At 39.7% G+C, this 24,904-nt stretch overlaps 1 protein-coding gene across 3 annotated transcripts in view; it reads right to left on the reverse strand.

The window, feature by feature from the left end:
- Positions 1–24,904, reverse strand: part of LOC308063196 (uncharacterized protein) — a 251,665-nt gene that overhangs the window by 33,837 nt on the left and 192,924 nt on the right. Inside the window, exon 4 of one of the 3 annotated variants that reach the window (XR_013927872.1) lies at positions 1,524–19,458. The exons of the other annotated variants lie outside the window; for them this stretch is intronic. The gene's annotated coding sequence lies outside the window, so the exon portion shown is untranslated. Of the gene's footprint in view, positions 1–1,523; positions 19,459–24,904 lie in introns of those variants that run through there. 3 annotated transcript variants of the gene reach the window in all.

Here is a 24,904-nt window from a genome sequence, read left to right on the forward strand (position 1 = left end):
CCAACAAAATCTTAATTTATTTTTTTAAGTTAATTCAGTAACTTCATCTGAAAGTAACCCAGACTATGGATGTCTTTCATGATCCACTTTCATTCTTTCTGGCTTTCTCTCATTTTACTTTATTTTGACTGCAGTTCTCTGCTTTTAGTCCTTGTTTTATAAAAGAATTTCCTAACAAATGCTTCCACTGATAGGGGTGGTTTATTAGGACAGAAAAAAAAAGTCAATTTTCAGTAAGTGTAGAAGATGTATTAGAAGTGGATGCATTTTTAGCAGATATTTAGTTTGGCCTTCAAAGACACACAAACATACTTTTTCCTCCATATCCTGTTCTGCATTTGGGTTTTGCTTGGTTTCTTTTTATTGGCAAAGGTGTTCTCAATATCCCATGCAAATGTCCCACTGACTAATTGTAATTATTATTAAACCAAAACTGTTCTTATTCAAGCATTAAATTCACAGTGACCTTAGTAATACAGTGAAAGCTTATGAAATATGAACACAAATAATATTTCTTAGAAATGCTTAGAAATGTCCCTGTTAGTAAATTGGTGCTATCAATTTTAAAAGCTATATTCAAGAATGACACTTCATTTATTTTTACCCTCCTTTCAAAGACAAGTCTTGTACACAATGTATGTAGCATTAACCAAATATCAATATGGGCCACCATCGAACAAGGTGTTTCACACTGTCCAAGACCATCCTTGCCCCGAAGTGCTTACAAGATAAATGAGGTCAGGGAAAGGATGAAAGAGCAGAGTCTGATGCAGAAGCAGAGAAACAGCTTCGTAAACATCACTTTCAGTTTCATTTCAATGCTTGAGCTCAGTTGCATTGGGAGAGGATTAGTGAATTGGAAGGGAAAGGGGATGGAGAGGAGATTCACAAAAAGGTTTCAAAGACACATTCTAGCTATAAAAATATACACCCTGTACAATCTTTCCGATTTTTAACACTGTATTTAGATGAGATGGCTGTAGAAACTACAGACCATGCTGGCATTGGCTGAACATGCCCTCTTTATTTAATTTAATTTTCAAAAGTTTAAGTACACAGTTTCCCTCGGTTTTCAATTGCTGGCTAAGCTTTAAGTTCAAGAAAAGGCCAAACAACTTCCTGCGCGTGTTTATTTCCTGCACCACAGCTTAGGAAGCCTGAAAAGAGCAGTTTCCGCTCACCAGTTCTCAATATCTCGACAGATTCGCCTCCCGCCCCCACCCCTAAGCACAGGATTCCTGCGGCGTGATTTCTAAAGATTTAACTTACGACTAGCTGAACACAAAGCGTATGAATGAACACTAAAACCCACACTAAACTCTCATTAGTCACTGTGTGTGACAAGTGGTTACTTTGTTCTTACAAAAGGCTTTAGGGGGAAAAAAAATCTGCCCCTACAGTTAAAGGGGCTTATTTGAAATAAATCTTTTTGCATGAATTTAAATTATGACAAATCAAAGGAAAGAGGCTATGGCTAGAGCTAGAAAAAAACTGAAGGGTTTTAATGTGGTTTTTTTTTCTTGGGGTTTTTTTTTCTTCCCTTCCCCTTTTACCCTCTTTCCCCAAGGAGCAGAAACTGCATTTTCTTTCCTTTGACATATTACTTATCTTTCAGATCACTCCTCAAAGACAAACCTCTCTTTCTGGGCCCTGGTAGACTTGCTTCTACATAAGAGATGAAGGCTAGGTTTTGTTTCGGACAGATCAAGTAGGTTTTTAGCCATAATGTACTTCTCCATGTACATTTCTCCCCTTTATAAATACCAGGTATTCAAGCGTGGCTGCTTATTAATTCTTGAGGAGTTCATCCCCGGCCGAATATTCTGTGAATATTGAGCTGCTGTATCCTAACAATAGCTTTGCTCCTTCCTATTATTTCTGATGGGTCTGCATTGTATGGACCAGTGGAAAATATCTGTGGCTGATGGGATGTGAAGATGCATTGTCAGCTGTGATAATTGTTAACTGATTATTTTCACTATGGCAGCAAACTCCACTACAGTAAGGAGAGAGAGAGAAGCTATTAGCACTATACAGATGTGCACAATACCTGTTCCTGTGTTAGAGAAAAGGAGCAAAAATAAGCCTGGTTTTTCAAAAAGCCTGCCTCAGGTGCTGAACAACCTTCTGCCTGTTGACGGAGTTGTGTTTCATGTTTGTGTGCTACACGAAATGCCTCCCTCTATCTGCCACGGTGCTGGAGGCACGGCTCAGCCCTGGTCCTAACTCCAGGCACAGCGATGAGCCCCTCTGCCCACTTTCTGCCCCTCCACCCGGGTCCCACCTCATGGGGTGTGCGCGAGAAATGGTGAGCCATTGAGACTGCCGAGGATGTACTGGGCATCCTACCCCCGTGCAGGTCACGCGAGACTCAGAGGTGGGAAATGAGACCCCACGTACCCCGCTCCCCTCAGGGTGGCCGTGGGAGGAGGTCCCTGCAGGGAGAGCCCTCTGCTCTGAAAGGCTTTGTAGGGGGGCTGCTATTTCTGGCCCGATAAAAGCTTCTCTCTTTCTGCTGGCCTATCTACAGAAAAAAAAAAAAAAACTAAACCAAACCACCCCAAAAGTCAATACACAGAAACACTGCTGGGATAACTGGCTTTGAAATCTTGAAGCTATCCAGACTGTCTGTCAGCCAGAGAACGGAGACCTCTGCACTGCCAGCCACCAAGTCCTGGGACAGCCTGGCCACCTCATGGCTCTAATCTAGGGTGGTTGGGGAGCTACGAAATGATATCAGGGACCCCAAAAGTTGATGCATTGAATTCAAGGTGTTCTCTGAACAAGCAAACATCTCCGCAGCCCTCCCAGCTCAGTGCAGAGGCGCCTGTGGGAAAGACCCTGGGCCAGCTGTGAGAGCTGGAGGGCAGAGCGGTGCTGGCAGCGCGGGGTGCAGGGCAGCCTCTGTGAGGAGAGCCTGGGGCTGCCCCATGCCACACACAGAGGGTTCCACGGCTCCCACCAACCCACCACAGGGCACGGCTGAGCCCCTTGGCCAGGATGGTGGCACCTCTGGGAAAACGTATTCAAGAATGGGCAAAATGCGGCTTGGGAGTGAGGGAAAAAGTGAGAAACGTCCCTGCAAGCACTCAGAGGAGCGCAGGAGGAGGGTGAGGAGGCTCCCCCGGTGAGCCCACCTGGAGCAGATACAGGACAGGGTCCATGGAGGATCCCATGCTGGAGGAAGTGGGTATGTCCTGAAGGAACCGTGACCCACACTGGAGCAGAGGAAAAGTGTGAGGAGCAGGAAATAGGAGCTGTTATTCACCATCCCCCTGTGCCAGCTGGGGTGCAGAGTGGGCACAGGCTCAGGAACGGGGGACCGAAGCTGAGCCTGGAAAAAAGGGGTAGGGGGGAGGTATTGTCTTAATTTGCCCTATCTTCTCACTATCCAAACTTATTTTCCCTGGCAATAAATTCATTTTCCCCAAGTTGAGTCTGGTTTTGCCTGTGATGGTAGATGCTAAGTGATCTCTCTGTCTTTTATCTCAGCCCACAAGCTTTTCCACCTTATTTTCAGACCCCATTTTGTTGAGGACGAACAGTGAAAGAGCAGCTGAGTGGGTGTCTGGCAGCCAGCAAAGGTAAACCCACCACAAAGTGGCAGGTCTACAAGCTTTCATTTGGGATTTGAAAGTGCATCTATTCCCCCCTAACTCTACTGATTCCTCCAATAAAAGGTATCATCTCTCCCCATAACCCTGTCTTATTTATATCTTTTAGGCTGTCAATGGTAGCCCAATGCTGTCACTCCTGGGACAACCTGATCAGCTTTTCTCAGAAAACTTCTCCAGAAAATTATCAGATAACAACAAAAAGAACCATTGCCCTCCTTGTTATGTTTTGCCAGGAACAACAGATATTACAAAGCTAGAAGAGGATTTTCTTTTCCTTGAATAACTCACTCCAGTATCTTTATACCCAAAGGTCTGATGCAATCTAGAATCACAATCAATAAATTTTAACTACCTAAGCATATTTTAAAATATGAACCCTTTTTCCTGTGCCTTAATTTCTCTGGCTTATAAGTATCGATAATCTTACTCTAAAACTTCTAGCCTAACCTTTTCCTCATGTTTGTAAAAGTTTTGAACATTTTTGGACATAAGCATGAGTGAAGCGCAAAGTATTATTAGTATAATTACTATTTCTTCAGCTTAACCGCTTTCAGTTCTTAGTACTTTTGATAGCTGATATGTGAAGTCTAACTGGAAAAAAATAGAACCTAGTATTTATGGAGCACTTTTTATCTTCAAAGCACTGTGCAGATGTTAAACGGTGACAAAATGTTTTACTAGTGCAATCTTCCAACTTTTCAAGTTTATAGTAGATAGAAGAACTAGCAGCCACTCCTTCCTATTTGTATGTGAAAAAGGCATACCCTTCGACTAGGACATTAAGCAACAACAATAGTTCTGACATAGTCTTAGTCTTCATGTCATCACACCCATGGTCTCCACTCTTTTGCAATACAGTGTCATCAAGCAGCAAACTAACAGGAAAAATCTATGCTAATTTTTGAAGTTCTACATCACATCAAATGCAAGAGACACCCTTCTGCCAGCTCTTCCAAAATGTGATTATTATTGTCTTTGGCACTCCAAATGAAGAGAGAAGGTCATATATTCTGCTCTAAGTTACCTCTCTACTTACACTGACTTTAAAATAAAATTAAAAAAAAAAGAAGACAAGTGGGATTAAAGAGGTGTAAATGACATCTGGATTCAGCCTCCCATTACCCCATTTTTTAAAAGCAACTTCCCAGAGCTATGATGTCATTTTCTTAGACCACATAATTTGAGCTGCCTCCAGTCCCTTGGATTTTGGATACAGAATGGTTGTGTCTTCAGCTGCATCTTCTGTATGTTTGTGGGTTTGTTGTTTCTTTTCTGAAAGGAACTGTGTTTGAAAGGATGTCCACTCTCTTCCCCCTATCCCTTCAAGGGATATGACATCCCTTATTTTGGATGTCAGAATGATTACAGGAGTTGGGAAAGGCCAAGCAGAGGAAGTGCCATTCTAGAGATACTGTTTAAAGGAACTCTATATGCCTGAATGTGGATCAGACCATGATGCAAAGCACGGTCCTATGCTCTTAAAAGTTTGGACACTTTACAAAATACTACCATTCCCATAGAAATCAAAGTTTTCCTATATCCTGGAGAAGTCAGAAATTAAAAGAGCTGCCCTAGAACGTTATTGCATGAGCTAAAATGATGCATTTGGTTTTTTGCTCAGAGAAAATATGAAACTGGCAAACCAAATCTGAAGTTACTTCATCACAAAATCCACCTGAGACACCTAAAAGATTGTGGTAATGGTGAAATTGAAGAGTGAGGGTCTTTTTGCTTTTTAGGTTGTTATGAAAACTGAAGATGGAAGATATTGCAGATTTTTATTTTTTTTTAATAGCAGGAAAGAGGAATTTTGTGCTGCTACTTTTCCCAACATAATCTTTCACTATAGCTTGCAAATCTTTCATGGTCTACAACCAGATTCCATCTGTTTCAGTAAAAACTGAGCTCTTAATATTTGGCTACTGCAGATTTCAAGTTTATCGAGTCTGTCTCATAACCTTTATGAAAAAACTTCAGAGACATGACCAAATTTAAGAGAAACATTGTTTTTCCAGACATGGGGTTGAAACTCAATACACTGTACCTGGAAAAACACGATCAACTGAGAGAAGCAGCATTCCACTGAAGCCACAGAGAAATCATGAGGCTATATTTCATATCTCGGCATACATGTAAGGCTATAGCTCATCCAGTGGATCCGAGAGTGCTGAGCGCTAGCCCAGATCATGCCAAAACCCCAGGCTGTGCAGCCCATCTGACCCCTCCCTGCAGGTGGGAGAGGAATGCTCTCCGTGGGCTAGCTTTGCTCAGCAGGCTCCCTACCAAGAGCGTGAAGGGGACCCAGGCCTGCAGGACACAGCTGGCACAGCTGGATTTAGAGCTGTAGCCCAACAGGAATGCTAAGCTGAGAGACTTTCTAGGATAGGACCCAAATTATCTAAATAACTCTTGAGGAATGTATTCTAGAAAAAGAGTCAGGCACTCATTGTTATTTTTCCCCGGAGTTATGCCTTGAAAGCAAAATATATATGGTTTTCACACTTTTTTGGTTAGAACTGCTGTCATTTCCAATGACTCAACACTGTAATTCATGTTGTACTTTTAACTGTTACTTGAAACTTTGAAATCCTAGGCAAAGTATGAAATATTGCTCTCGTAGTTACAGAGGGTGAGCAGGGGAACTGAAAAAAAAATCAGGCCTTCACGGTTTGAGGAAAAGGCCATGAAGAACCTGGTTTTCTGCCACCTTATTATCCACGCCAGTGCCAAGGGGCGAAGAATTAGCAACAAGAGACAGGCCAGTGACAATTCAGATTAGCCTTAAAGTCTTTTGGCGACCCGTGGGGAAGACCTGGGTGCTGCTCTTCTCTGATGGGTTTCAGTCAATTTTTGCACACATGCACCTCCCAAAAACCATTACCACCAGCAGCATCTTGGCAGGCAAGCTCATTGCAAAGACCAAGTAAAAGTCAAAAGAACTGTTCCTGTGCTTCAGACTGATTTCTCCAGAATAAGAAAAGGAATTTTGCATGCATAAAAGAAACTTGTATTGGTTTTGTTACCCAAGTTGCACCCAGCCATAGGCAATGGGGACACTCATGCTCCTGGGCTGCCATTTGTGTGTCTTCTACAGAAGGAAAAGTGAAAGGAGAATTTCCAAAAGATATTTTTTTGTTTGTTTATCTGTATTAGATTATTTGCAAAAAGTATACTAGGATTAAAATGTATGTTGTTAGATGGAATTCTTATATGTCTGGTATAAACCTTTAATTTAGGTTTGAACACAGCGAACATTTTGACTCCAAGTCCCCTCCTCCTTCACTTTGGCAGAGTAAGGCACGTCAAAGTTTCTTCTGTTCAGAATATTATTTAGTCAATCTGTTGTGAGAAATTTAAGTCTTAACAACCTCAGAAGGACATTGAATATAACCTTGTAATGGCAGGTCATTAAGTAATTATTTTCTGAAAATAAACTACACTAGCATCTGTTCAATTTACTCCAGTCTTTTTTACAACACCAAGGTTACACTTTAAAGTAATGAGCACGACCTGAGTGTTCCTAGTGAATTCCAGCAAGATAGCACTGGGTAAGACCCCACCACAGATGATCTGCATAGTTCTGATTTCTAAAGAAGTCACTCATATAAAATAATCACTCACTACAATACTCCTATGAATGCACATACAGCTCATCTGTACAGAGTGACTGGAGAAAAGAATGTTCTTCCACCAGGAGCTGTCGGGCACACAAGTCACAGAGGCAAAGAAACTGAAGGGTAGGATTTGCGCCAGGTGAGAATGTCTGATGGTGATCATTAATCTTAAGAAAAGTTGTTGATTACATACAAAACATTTCATTATGTCTGTGATCTTGGCAGATCTTTGGAGGAGTTTTTTTACAAGGTCTAAGAATTCCTCTCTCATATGCAACAGTTGCCACTCTTGAAGTCTTTTCTGCGAACTATACAGCAGTATTTGGGACTCAGCATTCCCTTGGTAAAACAGAGGACACAAAGGGATGCTGCAAAATGTAGAAAAAAAATTATTGTGATAAGTGCATTTCCTAGAATCACACTCCCAGGTACAGAGGGCTCTTGAACTAGTTTTGCTGTACATCAGCAAATCACTTTTACCTAGGTTGTGGGTTTTTTGTTGATTGGTTGGTTTTGGTTGGTTTCGGGATTTTTTTTGGTGGACCTATGTACTGCTGTCTGAAACACAAGTTCAAGAGCTTTACTGATTAATGACTGATTTTAGCATTTACCTGTCTGCTAAATTGGGGCTTTTTACAGACACCTAAAATCTTTCGTGAAACTCATTATATTTTGATAGTTTGGGGAGAAAAATAATTATTTCATTAACGCTTGAATTCCTTCCCCTTTTACAGTACCCAAAGGTATGTTTCACTATGCTCTGCAGTATCTTAATGTTTTTTCTGATCTATCTGTTTACTACATGTATATTGAACTGCTCCCTGAACAATAAATCAACCACTGTCTTGGATACAAAATGATTTTCCTCACGCTAGATCTGCAACACACAACTCTTTTTAGACAATCCCAAGAGTAACAACTGGCTGACAATTTAAGCAAGTCTGCAACATTAACCAGCGAACGCAATCCAGATTCACATACCAGGGAAGAGGGATGCTTATGAACAACCCAAAACCAGCCATGGCACAACATCAATTCTACAGTTCTACCAAATGAGAAAAAGTCAGATTTCTTTTCTCAGCTGCAGCAGTCAAAGCATCACGTGCATATTACAAGTCTCCACGTCCACAAAACGCTTACTTTACTGAATGCAATGCAGTTATGAAATGCATTTAGCCACTGGAAAGAATTCTGTAAATCCTGCAAAGCTACCCAATGTGCCACTCCGCAGCTAACTCCTGTGGATGAGCCTGCATGCTTTTGTAAACCTCACTGTGGGATTAGGACATTTATCAATGCTATGATTTCTTTCCTGCAATGTTATATCTATTGTATACCAGGAGTTCTGCAGGTGCATGATTTATCCATCCTGTCATTAGCTACAATACCCTGCAAACAGTTTTTATTTTCTGCTGGAGAAACAAATACTCCTCCCGTAGTTTCTTTTACTGCTGACTGGGGAACAGGCTCTTGCTCCCTTGACAACAGAACAGCTTGCTTGCTTGCTCTGACCAGGGAGTTATAATTTTCAGTTTAACAATCTGAAGCTCAACATCATTTCTTATGGAATTAGGTAATATAGGGAAAATTATAGCTTACTTCTTTTCAATATCACACCTGAACTGTCATTATCTGTTAAGCACCAACATGTCTGATCACTTGAGGGATGTTACAGACAACACAGACCCTAAAGATCCAACAGAGGGAACACAGGAGACTAAGCAAATGTCAGATGAATCAAACATACAAAATTCTCTTTTAAGATGAAAACAAAAACTCAATCTGAATTTTCTTACTGGGATTAGGGTTTGCCAAAGATTTCAGTTTGGCTGAAAATATTCAATGAACTTTTTAAAAAGGAAGGAAGCAAACTGGATATCCAGGAAATCCAGAAATGAAAAGCCATTTCTTACTCAGTGAAATCATACTCACACAGGCCTTTCACTCAAATTAAATATTCATAGAACTGCATATATTGTATATGACACGTTCGAATGTGAAAAGGCTAATATCCTCTGGCTTTTCCAGACTCAACTAATCCATTAGAAATGTAATAGTCAGTCGAACCATTCCGTGACTTCAGTAGGGTGTAACAAAAATAAAAGGGAAAGCAGAATGAACTACAAAGAGTAGAAGAAAATAAGAAGAAAGACGTATCCAAGACCAGCTCTCAGGGTACTCAAAATCAATTTCAACTGCCCCAGATATCTCTTGAGTATCAAATACGAAACAGCAAAACATGCACACGTGGCTACAGAGTTGCCTAGAAATGTTGCTTTTTTTTCCCTTAAGCTTTGGGCACTCATGCTGGAGAAGAGAGAGATATCATTAATTTATTGAAAGGGATGAGCAAATTATAACTGGGAAGTCAGCTATAAGGTATTCAAATTCAGTGTAGCAAAGACTGCTTTTCCAGTATACATCAATACAAGATTTCATTAAAAAATAAGTAAATCTCATTGAAAAATGACATTAAAAATTCCAATATAAAAGACAACAGAAATACCTAAGAGACAGTGTGTTAAGGCATGAGAGCTTATGGGATTTTGCTTTGTCTTGTTTTCATTCCCCCAGGGAAAACAAAGCAATGAAAGGCTATTAAAATCCATATAATTCTGCAGATTAATGACAATCATATAGTCTAAACTAGTGGGAAGGAGACATGGGCATCAGCAAACAAAAATACTATTAAATCAATGAAAAACTTAGTGAATAACTTAAATGAAGGAATAAAGTAGCATGAGGTAACACATGCTGAAGGTTTCACCATGCAAAGCTTCTCTGACCTTGGTCAGCACAGCATTTAAAATAATGGAACTACTCATGACCTTAAAGTAAACCATGAGTACAAGCAAGCAGATATACAAAGCTTTGTAGAAACTACTACTTGAGCTAAACATGGTTCTCTCCTGCATAACTGTCTACTGCACATAAAGCGCTACTACGTGGCTAGATCATAAAAGAAAACTTTGCTCTAAATCATGTCAATCAAATGTTTCTAAATATATAAAACCACTTTTACTTTCAAGTGTCAATGTAATGCAAACAAGCAACCTTCCCCTCATAGTACTCTTCTTTCAAAACATAAACCACTCCTTATATTCTTATCGGCTAATGATCAAGAGTTTTATGGGCTGACTTGCATTTTGGCCATGCCACAAGTGTTTCAGATTGGCATTTTGTAGCCTATGAATTGGTAAACAAACCAAAATAACAACAACAAGAACAAAACACCAATAACTTACAGTTTGGTCAGGTTACTGCAGTAAGGAAAATTCATGCAGGTCTGAAAATAGCTTCAGCTTTCATGAAATTACACTGCTGAGAAAAAATAACCCCAACACATTACACATTGAACGGTCAAGGTAGAAAGCAAAGATCTTTTGAATCCTGTTGGAGGGTGCTCAAATAAGAGAAGTCATCGACCCTCAAGAGAGGAAATCCAGCTGAGGCTCCTCAGAGCCTGGCATGTGGAGTTGCACTTCTTCACTTAGGAAATACTGACAGCCAGGGGAATAACTCCATGCAGCTCAGCCTAAGGGATTTTTCTGCCCCCATGCCCAATGGTAGAAAGAAGATTCAGATCCTTCCGACTGAACTTTGACATCACAAACCTGACAGGCAAAAGGAGGGGGGGAAATGAAGGAAAGCTTTGCTTTTGTGTTTCTCCCTGCTGTAATCAAAGCCCCCTTTCCTATCCCCAAATGTGTGTTAAAATGTTAAAATCTAGATTTTAGAATGTAAGTACAGCAGTCATATCCAGGCTGCAAGAACCAGATGAGAGATGAGCAACACAGACTGAGGACAAGAGAGAAGATGACCAGAAACCACAGCAGGAGGCTCCGAGGATAAACAGATGCTGCCCTGTCTCATCTGTGTTTTCTGTTTTGTGTTTTTGAGTCTACTTCTCAAAAGACTACACATGGAATGAATACAGATGGAGATTTCTGTCACATTTGCTCCCAGTTGGTTTAAAACCTCCGCTTCTCAAGTCAAATCCTTTCTAGAGCTGATGAGTGCATTTCCAAAGCCTGAGGATGGATAGAATTTCTTGTCATGCTGTAAGGACACTGGTCTAAAAATGCTAGAGGATTAACAGAAAATTAAACTAATACAGTTACCATAGAAGTTCCTTTAAAGGGTATATTTTGAATTTCATATTTCTGTCAGTAGATAGTCTCTGCAGCTCTGTGCTTAGAATATGCATTTCAAGAAAATTTGCCATATAGCATATTCGGTCATACGTTGTGTTTCTTGACACATGTGGGTGTCATAACCTTACTGCAGAAACAGTAAAAAACAGTGATATTAATAAGAATTGTACAGAAGCTTACAACATTAGTTATCCTATTACCTACAAAAACAGTTCAGAATGACTGGTGGGAATAGTTTTGAAGATTGCAAAAAAGTATTTTTAGAGATACATATTTTGTTCAGTTTAAGATGTATTTTCAAACTTCCAATCACCTCTACGTAGCTTCATTATTATTTAAGTGCAACTTTTAGTATCTAGTGAACTGTTATATAGATACTAAGACAGAAAGCTAATGGGTACAGATGTAAAAGAAAAGAATCTTGCCTACTATATTTGGAAAAAAAGGATGGTCTTTCACCTGCAGAGGAGAACTATTATTTGGAAGATCAAAAAATGCCATTAGCTCTGAATCAGGCTTCTGCGACTCAAACTTCCCACAATTTTTCCTGGTGTCTATAACAGAGATTTTACTGCTTCCTCTATCGCACCCTTTGGGAGATGGTATGACATCTTCTGTCCATTCATACAGAACAGCAGCGTCCCAAATCACTAAATCAATCACCAATCACCTAACTACCACATCAATTTTTTGGTCAATTTTCAGTTATACAATGAATATGGAAGTCATTATAACTGGGAATAAACACAACAAAAGACACCGAGAGGCTTCCAGTAATTCACATACATACACGTAAGCATGAAGTGAAATAAAGAAGAACACAAGCAGAATACAGGGAATATTTCCAGCGATGTTTAAATCTATTGGCAAAGCAATTTTTAATGAAGCTAATAGCAGAACCATGAACTGGGTGGATTTAAGAAAGCTAAAGCACAGAGAAAAGCAAAGATGGGGGGAAATAGATTTGAGGAGATGAATCATAATAACAGCGCTTTGCTCCACCTCATTTATCTATGTATATTTACATTTACACATCTATGTGTCTACTACATGGGGGGGGGGTGTGTAATGTTGTGAAGCTATTCTTTAATTCATCAAGATTAAAAAAACACCTTGTTACATCTTTTTGAATATTCTTCTTAAATTTTGTATTTTAAAAGAAATATCTATAAAACCTCTGCTTCAGAGGGAAAGGTATTTTTTTTTTTCTTAACTGACTGTTGCTAAGATTTTATGTAACGTGGATAAAAAAAAACCCACAGGAAAAAAGATGATGTTCCACAACTTAAATATGGAAGAAAAGATCTATCTCATATTCTAAAAACTAGATGTATTTATGCCCCGAACTCCTCTAATTTTAGAAATATCTGTTGTAGACTGTCATTATAGCCAAATTGTTTGCAGGTGCTGCTGCACAATGGAATAGTCAGAGATAAACTGTTGAAATATTTGATGGCATTGTCAACCTGTTAACAAAATAAAAATTATTAAAAGGACACTGAATTGATGCTAGTAACACCAAAGTTTGAGGTTACCAATATTTTTACAGCACGCTCTTTTATTTTGACCATGATACAGAAAAACGAATATTTTCTAAGTAGACTCTTCTAATAATAATTGTTGACTTAGATAGCTCAAATTGATAGAACTTGCATAAGGTTTTTTTGCCATCACCTAAAATTCTGATTTGAGTCAGAAACATTTTAATTCTTAACAAGCTCTCTCGAGAAATTATTATGAACTAATGCAAAGAAATTAGCTTATGAAAAGTTTTTATTTTAAAAAATTATTTTTAAGTAGCAGAATGTTTTACTCTAAAAAAAGAAATATATTATTGTATACCAAATTTAAGAAAAGATAAACAGGAATATAGTTGCTATAAATACAATATGGTAAGTTATGGTAAGGCAAATTGTAAGTAATCATTTGACTTCCTGGATCACCTCTAGCTGACCAAAGGATAGCACACTTGTTAGATGAAGCATCAGATACACTGTTTGTTTCTTTAACATTGGAATCATACACTTTGACAAATTTCTGCTAACTATTCCTCTGCAAAACTTTGATAACTTCAAGAAATGCTGGATGTCAATTTTGTTCTCAATGCTAAGGTCCCAGTGCACTGAGATCCTTAGACGCATGCATTGCTGAAAGCACAGGATGAAGTCTACTGAAGCCCTCAGGATTTGTTATATTACTAGAATCATACACAGATTTTCATTGGAAAGGCTTAAATGCAATTGACCCTGCACTGAAGACAAAAATTTTATTTCTTTGCAAGAACAAAAAGATGGAGACTTAGATAGGAAAGGGGAGATGTTGTTGTCTGTTTTAAAAGGATATACATCTTCATGATGCAGGCTATAAACAAGGATAGAAAGATTATTCCTCTCTGAAAGATTATTCCTTTCTGGGCAACGTATTCCACTCTTATTATCTACAGGATATCTTGCACCTTGTTCTGAAGCATTTAGCAATGGTTCATGGAACAAGAGATGTTTAATGGTCTGATATGGCCTTGCTGCATCAATCACTGTGATACAGCAATCAAAACCAGACGGTACATACAGCCCTTTTTTATCTTTACAAGAGAATTCCACTATGCTAATCTCTAAAACATATCACCAGATTATTCATTTCTCTCCCTTGTATACTTCCTTATTTAAAAATAAATAAATCAACCAATACAGCCATCATGCAAAATTTCTGAACTTAAGGGAAGTCAATAGTGTTTCTACATGTTTGGCAGAACACTGCCTCTGTGTGTATCAGGGTTGCAAATCGTAAGGAGCCCTATTGACCTTTTTCTTTTAATAAACTCATTTTTGGAAAAAACACACACATTCATTATGTCTCCTACTTCCTGGAGGAAAGTGCAGCTGAGGTCTAGAGACAGAAGACTTAACAACAGGAACAAACAATTGAAGTATTTCACTGTCTTGCTTTTTCCTTCAATATTCTTCTACACAAGTATTCTTCTTACTTCTACTTACTTTCTATTAGGGCTAAATTGTTCAAAAGGTGAGTCATTTGCTGTACGTTTAAAAAAATCCACATTTTTGCATGAAAAAGGATGACTGCACATGAAATAAATGGTTGTGTAATTTGTACTTGAACACTTACATTTGCCTTTAAAAATTCAAGAACTTGCAGACAGAGTAGGTGTAACTAGGCAACTTGCATCTAGATTTGAAATTGTGACCAGGTTCAGGCTATTTCTTAAAATCTTGGGTGTCTATTTCAGTGTACCCATGTCTCTTCCATTCTTCTCTTCACTTGTTTGCACACACTTTTTGTGAAACTGTTTTCACTTCTCTTTATTTAGATATTATTAACAATTAAAAGTTAGGTCAATATATGAAGAATTCCCACCTAAAAGTTTATAGACAACGATTATAATTTGACTTTTAGGAAACAAACAAGAATTTACAGTACAAGATTAAATGGGTAAAAAAAGAGTTTGAGGTTTATAATGGCCAACAAATCTTCAGTATCCAAATGACTGACATGAAGGATTCTACTTTTATTAATTGCCTCCAATAAGGAGCACAGATATCTCCACTGATTTTAAGAGCCGATACAAACTTTTCTTTTTATTTTTTTTCTTTTATTCTTCAAGGTTGACTGAGTTATGTGGGTATAGTTATCCATAAATTTATAACATTCTTGAGAAGAGAGATTGTGGACTTTTGTTGTTGGGGTTTTTTACTACTAAAACTTGAATGTATAGGCTGCAGAGTTGTCTTCCTATGACTCACTTTGCATATTATTATTATTATTATTATTATTGTTATTGTTGTTGTTGTTATTATTATTGTCATTATTAATTGTTATTACTATTGTTATTATTGTTGAAAGAAAGCAAAACAGTCACAAGACTGTCATGGCTGGAAGGATGGGGTAAGTTAACTGGGGAACAAGAATTCATGCTAAAGTCAAACAGCAGCAGCACAATGAAAAGGCTTTCAAGGAGAAAGCCATCTGCAATGTACCATTACATGCTTCACTGTCACTATAAAACCCAAACGTGCTGCTGCTTGCTCTCCAACATGTTCGTGTAAGCACGCTCTATTAGCATCTTAGAAGAGTTTAGTATTTCCTTAGAAAAAGACCTCTCACTGCATTTTGGCAAATAGAAATACCCAGGGGTAGCCCTCCTTCCACTTAGTAATTGACAGCTTTCCCAATGAATGCACAGTCTAGGGTTTTCCTTCTTCCTAGTAAAATTTAAAGTCTACAAAGAGCAACGTGTGTTTGTCACCATTTTTTAAAATATCAGTGAAGAAAGTGGTGATAATCTGAAAAAAATCCAGAGATGACTAAATGCAGGTGGAATTCTGGAAGACTGCAGGAAAACAGCTGGGTATACTCCCACAGGGACTTTGTTATGCACAGATTATAAATAGGTAAACATTGTTCTTGCTACAAGTAACATTAAGGAATACTGAGAGCTATACAACCGTGGGACTTTCCACCTAACATTAACTATTCAATAGACAAAAACCATTACAGATCACAGTGAAAACCAGTAAGTTTCTTCTATTGAACGTTCTCTAAATGTCATAAAATGGCCAAGTCACTCTGGGTGTGTTACCAACACGGGTGTGTTATCTACAATGCACAAGTTTCTTCCTTTTAATGTTACCCCAAACTAGGAAGCACCAGGAGAAGCTAAGTAGAAAATCTACTTCTTTACTTTTTCTTCCAAGAGGGTGCAATGAAGTATCAGCCTGGCGTGAACAGATGCTAAATCAATTCTTTTTGCTTGTTGTATTCTAAGAGAGATGGTTGTAGCTGGAGAACACAGTTCAGTTGCTAAATTAATATTCACACTGTAGTTCCACATTTCTACCCCGGAATGAAAAAGGTCAGATCATGTGGAGACAGATCTGGGGGGGTAAGCCAACCACTGAAAGGAGAGCTAGGAGAGCTACAACCATGTTGTGTAGTGCAGAGAGTGGAAAGATCACACAATGAAGCACTTTGACTTCTTGCCAGGTATACCCTGTGAAATGAATTTCAAAATAAAGTTTTAAATTACAGACTCCTTTTCTAAGCCTTTGCTGGCATGAGCACTACTGTGGAAAAGCTGTGACACCAGCAATTAGGGATAGCAGAGTCTGAGATATTAAGGGAAACTTGTCAAGCAGAACTTAAAATATCTAAATATTTCTCCTAAATATTTGCTGAAAGAAGAAATAGAAATTGCTTTGGCTCTGCTTGCCTTTGAGTTTGCACCTTCTGGAATTTTTTGGAAAATGTTCACAGGCATTAGTTCAGAACTTCTATAAACGTAATACTAATTCATGTCTTAAAGTATCAGGAGCAGGGAGGCTAAAGATAGAACGCTTTTAAAATATAGCATGTGGTGTGCCAGCAAAACAGTCCTACAAATTTTACGTTTGTCCTATCTTTCCAAGCAAAACACATTGTGAGCATCTAACCAAAGCTCCTGGAATCCCTTCCTTAATGTTTGCAAGGAATGCAGATGAGGAAGTATTTGTTGAAAGAATTAAGTTGATGAGAAGAAAGCATATGCATCAAATGAGTGACAAATAAGGTAAAGTACTTCAGTCCTGTCTTTAATAACCCTTATCCCATACTAACCATTCATGGACAAAAAACCAAACTAATAACTGACATTTTAAAACCTCATGTAGTGTCTGCACAAATGATAGCAGCACCACCAGAAGGGACCACTGCAATGAACTGTCATATTATTTTTCCAGAAAACCTTGAAAACTGTTAAAAAAAAAAGATGCATTGAATAATGTACTTAATAGAAAATTGTATTTTTCCTAAATACATATCAATCGCCACCTAATGAGCCTGTTTTAAAATGGAGGAGAAACAGTTCTACAGTCTCCAACACTGGACTGCAGCGACAAAAATTATTTCATACCCTTTAACTCCCAACAGAAGATGCAGAAGGTATTAAATGTAAATTACAAACAACTGGGCTGGTTCCTGCTTCCACGGGGTGCATGAAAAATTGCCACTGGCACAGTTTCAGAAATGATTTATTTTAAAAAACATCATCCTAATGTACAGCACCCCTCTAATGGCTCCACCAGGCTGCTTGTCACCGTCCGCAGCTTGTTAGTTAGGTCTTCTAGGATAAAGAAGTGGCAGAAAAGATGTCCAAGCCATGCTCTGGCTAACATGAGGTTAAATTCACATAGTTCCAGTTTGCTGCAGGAACTATTTCAGCTCTTAGTAAATCTCACAGCACACAGACTTTGCCTGTTACTTCTCCTGCTGGGTCTAGCTAAGGACTGAGCCCCATAGCTGAATTTTGAGTATCCTTAAAGTTTGTGGATCACAAATTGTAACAGATGTCCCTGCTGTGCAGGGAGTTTTGTTTAAAGGTCCATCTGCCTGCAGACTGAAATCTGGGATTCTTTGTTCACGTCCTGCAAAACCAGATCTTTCAGACCAGTCACCATAAAAATGCTGGGATTTTTCTGAGGGATAAGGATGATCAAGACGTTGCATACATTCCTCCCTCTAAAAAGAGAAGTAGCTGAGACAGTCTCAAGGCTTGGCAGGACACAATCTTACTCACGTTAAAATTGCTTCCACAGAATCAGCTGCCCGCTGGAGGAAGGAAATGGATATGGCTTTTCTTTTAAACCTCACATATCAGACTTCAGTGCTCTCCGCTTCTGGCGGTGTGGGGAGGGAAGGAGTCACCTCTGCACGGCTAGATGGGGTACATGAGCCAGGCGGTGGAACACAAGGTCCAGACTATGGTCATTCAGAGGAGAAAGGCACAGAGACTAAAGCACCGGTATATTGAGCAGAATGATTTAGATATGCTTCCAAAATCAGAGCAAAAGAAGACAGGACAATGAAATGACATACAAAATCAGAATGGAAGAGAAGTGAGACACTATGGAGGAACGAAAATTAGGAGATGAGAAAATAACAGAAAGGGGAGAAGTGAAAAGAGGAGGAAAAAGTATTTACTATGCAATTAGATTTCATGCAGGGAAGCACTCAATTCCTTCCTCTGCACAGCTTACAATACCACTTTTCAGAAGAAATTCTCCACACTCCCCTTGGCATACGAAGGGGGAGGAAGGGCGGGGGAAGGGCTCTTCATCCCCGTCAGGCTCTACTGCTCTTTTCCAGGTTCCTCCATTAGATCACTACATTTTGGGTTTCAGATGAAAAACTTGCAGAAGTGAATGGGATCCTTGTACATGAACAGAGCCAGCCCCAGCCCTAGGGGTTTTCTGTGCAGGCAGTCATGACACCCTTGGGAGAACAGGCTCCAGTTTCCTTCCTTGGCTTCCTCAGCTCACTTTCAGCCCAGCAGCTCTAAGTTTCTCCACAGAAGTAGCACCTCACTGTCTCTACATTCTCCAATCATCACCAGCTTCCAGTAGGCCAACTTCCCTCCTACTCATCCTCTAACAGCATGAGGATGCTGTTACCTCCTCCTCAAAGTTTTAGTTATCCTATTTGCAGTTCATCTCCTTGGTGGCCAGCAAGAAGACCCACAAGCTTGAGAAGGGACTGTACAGACAGCCAAAAAATTGTTCAGTTTTCTAAACAGTCTCAAGTGTTGTCTATGCCTAGGTCAGACCTTCCTAAAAAAGTCCTTATTGCCCTTCCTTTGACTTCTCTACCAAATCATGCATAACCTCTGCTTTGTAGCCAGCTTCCTTCCTCCTGAATCAGGTCCTGCATAGGCAAGCGTGTCCAACACAAGCGCGCTTCTCTATTTCTCTCCCCTGTCCAATCTGAGGAATGACACACCTCTAGATATGAAGCAATGAATGACACAGCAATTTCATGAAATTAACCATAATTCACAGATTATGACAACATCCCCTTACTTGAAACCGGTCGCAAGTGTCCTCGTGTCTTCAGTTCTTTTCTATTTTAGAATGGTGCACTTCACCTCCACTTAACAGTCAAAGGAAGTCAAAGAGTGTATCTTCCAGCTATTTCAGAAAACATTCAGCAACAGGAAATACATTTCTTCAGAGACTTATGGTAAATGTTTGCCATTGTTTTATACGCTTGCACCCTGTTCACCAGTTTAGGGGCAATCTATTAGAGAACCTGGGAAAAAATCAGTATTAAACACTTGGAAAGCTGGGTAACGCTACTCATCTGAGGATTGTTTTTCACATTTATATCTTGAAACCAAAGAATGAATTATTTTTATATCTAAGTCTTTGTAAAGGTAGAAGGTACTGGTCATAATAACCACAATGTGGCCACAGCCAGGATTTTCCTGTAGAAGTATCATAGGTTCGGTGTTATCTGCATTAAGTATTACTTTATGGAATGCATTTGAATTTTATCAGAAATCAGATGTCCCTGTTCTTTTATTGCTGGCAGAATTAGAAAGAGGAACAGATCAAATCCTTAGCATGGCATTCATAGTTTTTCATGTATCAGTGAAATGTTCTGTGCCTTCTTTCCAGATTTATTCTGTCATTTTGTTAGTTATCTATACTGTCCTCTTGTTCACATTTTAAAAAAAAAAAAAAAGGAAGTTCTCTGAATTCTCGAAATTTCCCCCTTTTTTCATGTTAGGCAATTCAGTCGTCACTCTTCACATTAGAGCCACATGTAGAGTGGTCAAAATTTGTTGCAAGACTTCTTACAAGGCCCCATTAGTGGCAGACATATTCTTTATTCTTCTACTTCAAGCATCTAGTTAATCTATTTGCTTTTAACTACTGCTGTTTGCCCAGCAAGATCTTTCACTGCCTATCTGTGACTGCACCTCCTGAACTGACAGTCGTGTCGGGTTTGGAGAATTTTTAATGAGCATTCAGTCCTACTGATAGCTAGAGAGCCGTTCAGTCCTCTTTCCGAGGAAAGACTCCTCAGGCACAGTGCAATCTTTAATTGTTTCCACAGTCATTCAGTGTGTCCAAGATTCAGACGCTGCCATACAACTCCATTTCCCATTTATACTATGGGTGACAGGCATGCTGAAAAGGGGTCAGATTTTAAAATAAGGAAATGATTTTTTTCCCCCAAAAAAAATAGAACACGCACACAAAAGCAGATGAAGAGAATGCATGCCGAAAACGAAAATGAATTAGCTCCACTCTACTAAAAGAAACCAACAAATGCTTTTACAAGAACAGTGAAAAGCTGACTAGGGCCTCAACTTGCTCTCACTAATGTCAGTAACAGTTTGATTCAATGGGAGCAAAGTAAATCCCATTACAGCCTTTTATAGCAAAATCCTAATAAAAGCAGACACTACAAAGTAAAGGCCCCCTTCAGCCCTCGCTTACACCATAGCCATTGTAAAGTCACACCATCGTAGCTGGGGTCCGCATTCAGACCTGGAGCATTTCAGTCCTAAGCCCACTGCGTCACAGAAAACCAAAAGGAGATGCTGTAGTGAAATGAGAATTGCAAGTCTCTGCCGGCCGTGGATTTAATACGTTATTGTTAGGTTTACATAAGATCTGGCTGGGTCCCAAACGTGCATTCCCCAACACTCATGCTGCCTGATTTATGCTGTCTTATTTGGCTGGTAGAAGAATCAAATTGGTAACTGGTTTTGAATGAAGGTAATTAGGGTGGTTGATTGGTTTTGTAATTTGGAGAACACTACTCTAGAGTATAAGTCAATTGTGTAGAACTATCCAGGTCTTTAATCACTGGTTTCCCTGTGCAAAGAGCTGATGCTTTACATCATCTGAAATTTATACCAGTTATAAACAATTCCATTCTCTCCATTACCCCTCTTATTGCTTCCTCCCCTGCCCCACACCTGGCAAAAACATGACATTTTACTGGAGAAAAAGTTAACTATAGTGTGGCCAATTATGTTGCAAAGGTGTATCCAAATTTAATTTACAGGGTCAACCATGTATGCGGGGGTAATTATCTTTACAGAGCATCTGACAGCTGTTGTGATATAGTGGTCCAGCAGTTCCTGCTAGAAATCTGTCAGGAAGCACTTGTTTAAATTTGAATAAGATTAACAACAGGCTTCTGTCTGCAAATCCTGGAAAACAACGTCACCCACAAAGACACCGGCTTTAAGTAAGTCTCTTGGGACTCTCCTGAAAGACTGAAAGTTTTCAATTCAAAGAGTTTTCTTTCTGAACGGATGCTAAAACAGAAAGATGTGCAGGTATAATACCCCAAAATTAAGCCAACCACAGGACAGGAAATCATACATAATTTGCCTATGTATAGTAAACATCTACCTTTATGAAACACAGTATGTAAACATACAGGCTCCAGAAATTCCAAAGCTGAGAAAAATTCACTCAAGTGTTGCCTCAAGCAATTTTTTATTCTCAAAAGTGGACAGGCACTGAAGTATATATTCATGGGATAAATATTTTAAAAAAAATTTCTAAAGAGTCACATGATATTTAATTGGCCTCTAGGCAACATCTTCTGTTCCCTCACCGCAGTCTGCATTTCTGACATTCATTCAGGACAAGGCTGTGTTTTGACAACGGCTTTCGGATCACTAAGTCCCACACCTTTGGCCAATAGTCTTCACCACTGATCACTGACTACCATGGAATTATACCTAACATTTAACTGAAATGGTAGTACATCTATACAACGCTAAAAGTAGATGTGAAATCCCAAACTCCGCTTCTCAGCAAGGATATATAACAAATAGTCTGTGCTTTACTGAAGGCTGCCATGACACCTCTGGTCAGCTTAGAAGAGGCAAGGCAACTTCAGGGCTTTCCATAATTTTCCATATCTTCACACTCCTCATTGAAAGTCCTCACTATAGCTGAACCCTGAAGCCCTGTGCAAACTGACCACCACCACCAAATCACAGTTTGGAGATCCAAAAGTTAGATTAGTAGTTAATAAAGTAACTAAGTTATATTAGTAATTAATAACATGTAGGATTAAGTATCTTTGTACAAATTCCCTGTATACACCCGTAATTTATGATGGTCCTGAGAGTCTTGAGATTTTAATAAAGTCTGCCAAAAAGAAGGAAACTGCTTCCCATGCTCAAGTAGCAAATCTTACTGATTATGAGGCAGTAATAAAAATGATGTCAAAAGTTGTGCACAGCATGGAGTAGATGATGCAACTGTTAGTGCATTCAATACTATTTAGAGTAAGCAAATTCCATAGCTATTGAAATGACTCTACTCCTTGAAACAAAATACAGAGGAAAGAAGAGAAGCCTTGGGTTACTTTTTTGTTTCACTACCTCTACGCAACAAAAAATAACTGAAAATTCATTATCATGCTGGGAATATTGCTCCTCTGGTACTGTAAACAGCTGTGACGTTGCTATGCAATTTAAATACCTAATCTTCTCACTCCGCCTCACCAGAACACTGCACATGGTATGTTCGAGAAGACAGCTAAATTTGAATTTGACGTACTTTAAAGCAGCTGCTTACCTAATAACATCCACATGCAATACTATACATAGAAGGACTTATTTAGACAAAAATTGGGTTTACCCTTGCAGCCATTCTGAAATTGCCCAGCACATATTTGTAATAACCCCTAGGAGCATTCTGGGTTAAAAAAAACACAGACTGCCAGGATGCTTTGATGGACTTTCTCCTCCTTGGTGAGCGGGCCCAAAGGAGAAAGGGTGAGGAGTCACATCTCTGCCAGCTTCCCAGATCACCGTCCGTGCCTGTGTGACATTACAGGGTAGTGCGTGGAGTCAGCAGAGCAGCATTCCAAGCAACTAACAGATTAATTTGTGTCTCAAAAAATATCCCCAAACTGACTTGAGCACTTTGTTGTGCTCATCATATCAAACTTGAAAAATGCTTACAGTCCTAAGCTAGGCTTCCTGGGCCCTGCTGTCAAGGACAGAAGGTGTCACTTCTTCCAAGGATGAAGACACAAATGGGTAAAAATCAGTTGTGACCATGCCTCAAAGACCTGGCTGCAGTGTATTAGCCCTCTACGAGAAACCTTGAGTTATTTCTCCTCTTGCGTTTACGATGCAAGCCTGAAGGGACACACAGCGTATTTATGACTGAAGCTGCATGTATACAAGACAATGGTGCTTTGCTGCCTTCCTATAGCTAGAGTAAATTCAGGAACTCAGATCCTGGCTAGAAAAAGGAAGTGAGAACATATCCAAAAATTACTGTCCCAAGGACAGGCATTCATATGTTCAGCAACTCACAGATGATGAAGCAACATCAGGGTCCAACAGGGAAGCAGGGAAGGTACACGATCTTCCAGTGATTCCCCATTTTGCGATGTGTGGTTTGGGTGTTTGTAGAAACAAAGGAAGAACCAGGAGCGCTGGATGCAGACAAATTTGTGACAGACTACAGGCCATGTCACACGCTTTGCTGAGATAATGGAGGCAGGACAGAACACGGTTATTTCCAAAACTGCCTCCAGATATGAGCAAATGAAGGCACAGCTCCAAATCAAAGGCCCTAATGATACCAGCCAGAAGCACAACCCAGGGCAAGCCAAGGAGCATGAGCGACAGCTGGCAGGAAGGGGAAATTCTTACGCATAATTAGTGGCACTTTCAGCAGCTCAGTGAAAGGGATGGTGGCAGAAAAGCTTCACATCCCTCCCTCAACAGCAGGAATGCTGGCTCCAAATGAGGCAGGAGATTAAGGCATCCCATCCTTTGGACGGAACAAAGGAGGAAATAATCTGCCAGAAGCCCCTTGGGCTGAAATCCATTCTACAAGCTTCTGTTTGGGGCAACAGCAATTCAAAAATATTAGGAGTACAAAAGGATAGTGGAGAGGAGAGCAGGAGGGTATGAGAAGGTGCAAGTCCTCCTCCTAAGTGCACCGGCCTCCCCAGAGACCCCAGGCTGAGCTGTGTGCACAGCTCTGGGCTACGAAGCTAAAGGGTCTGAATAACATCTGGATACAGGTATAATTATAGGAGTCATTCCTTTAAAGCACATGGCATTGGACTCACAAGAAGGTAGCAAATGGGTATTTCATCCTAGCACTGCCCACTTCTTATTGAAAAATCAGGCCCCCGAGAGTTGGGAAATTTATAAAAGAGCAATCCAGCACACCTGAAGCTGACTTTCAAACTCCCCTCTGGCCCTCCCAAGCAAGGTGCAGAAGGGAGAAGACATTTGCTTTTCAGCCTGCAGTTACGCTCACACACACTTTCCATGTCCCCTGCTGCTCAAATTCAGTTTTACCTTCAGGCAAAAGAGCCATCATCCCATTTCTTAATAATATGGAGAATTTTCTTGACTGTTCTGTTAGCCGTTCCCTGCAACCCCTAAGAGCCACACATTTCTTCACACAGCAGTGGGAAGCAGAGGAAGGAGAAGAAAAACTGCTGCTGACTGATTCTAATAAGAAAACTGCTGATAAAAAAATCAATTAGAAAAAGCAGCAATTAAAAGTGCCACAGCTGGGTCAGGCACCAGAATTTCCAGATATTTTCCTCAAAGCCCAGCCCTCAGACACCAAGATTCTGTCTGCATATCTAATAGCAAGGGGGGTTCACGTCATCAACCCTGAAGCCCTCACTAGAGATATTTCCCACTCCATCCCCAAAAAGCCTCCTAACAAGCAAGCTTCAT

The sequence above is a fragment of the Falco punctatus genome (assembly GCF_963210335.1).
Source record: "Falco punctatus genome assembly, chromosome: 4".
In the NCBI taxonomy this organism is placed as follows: Eukaryota; Metazoa; Chordata; class Aves; order Falconiformes; family Falconidae; genus Falco; species Falco punctatus.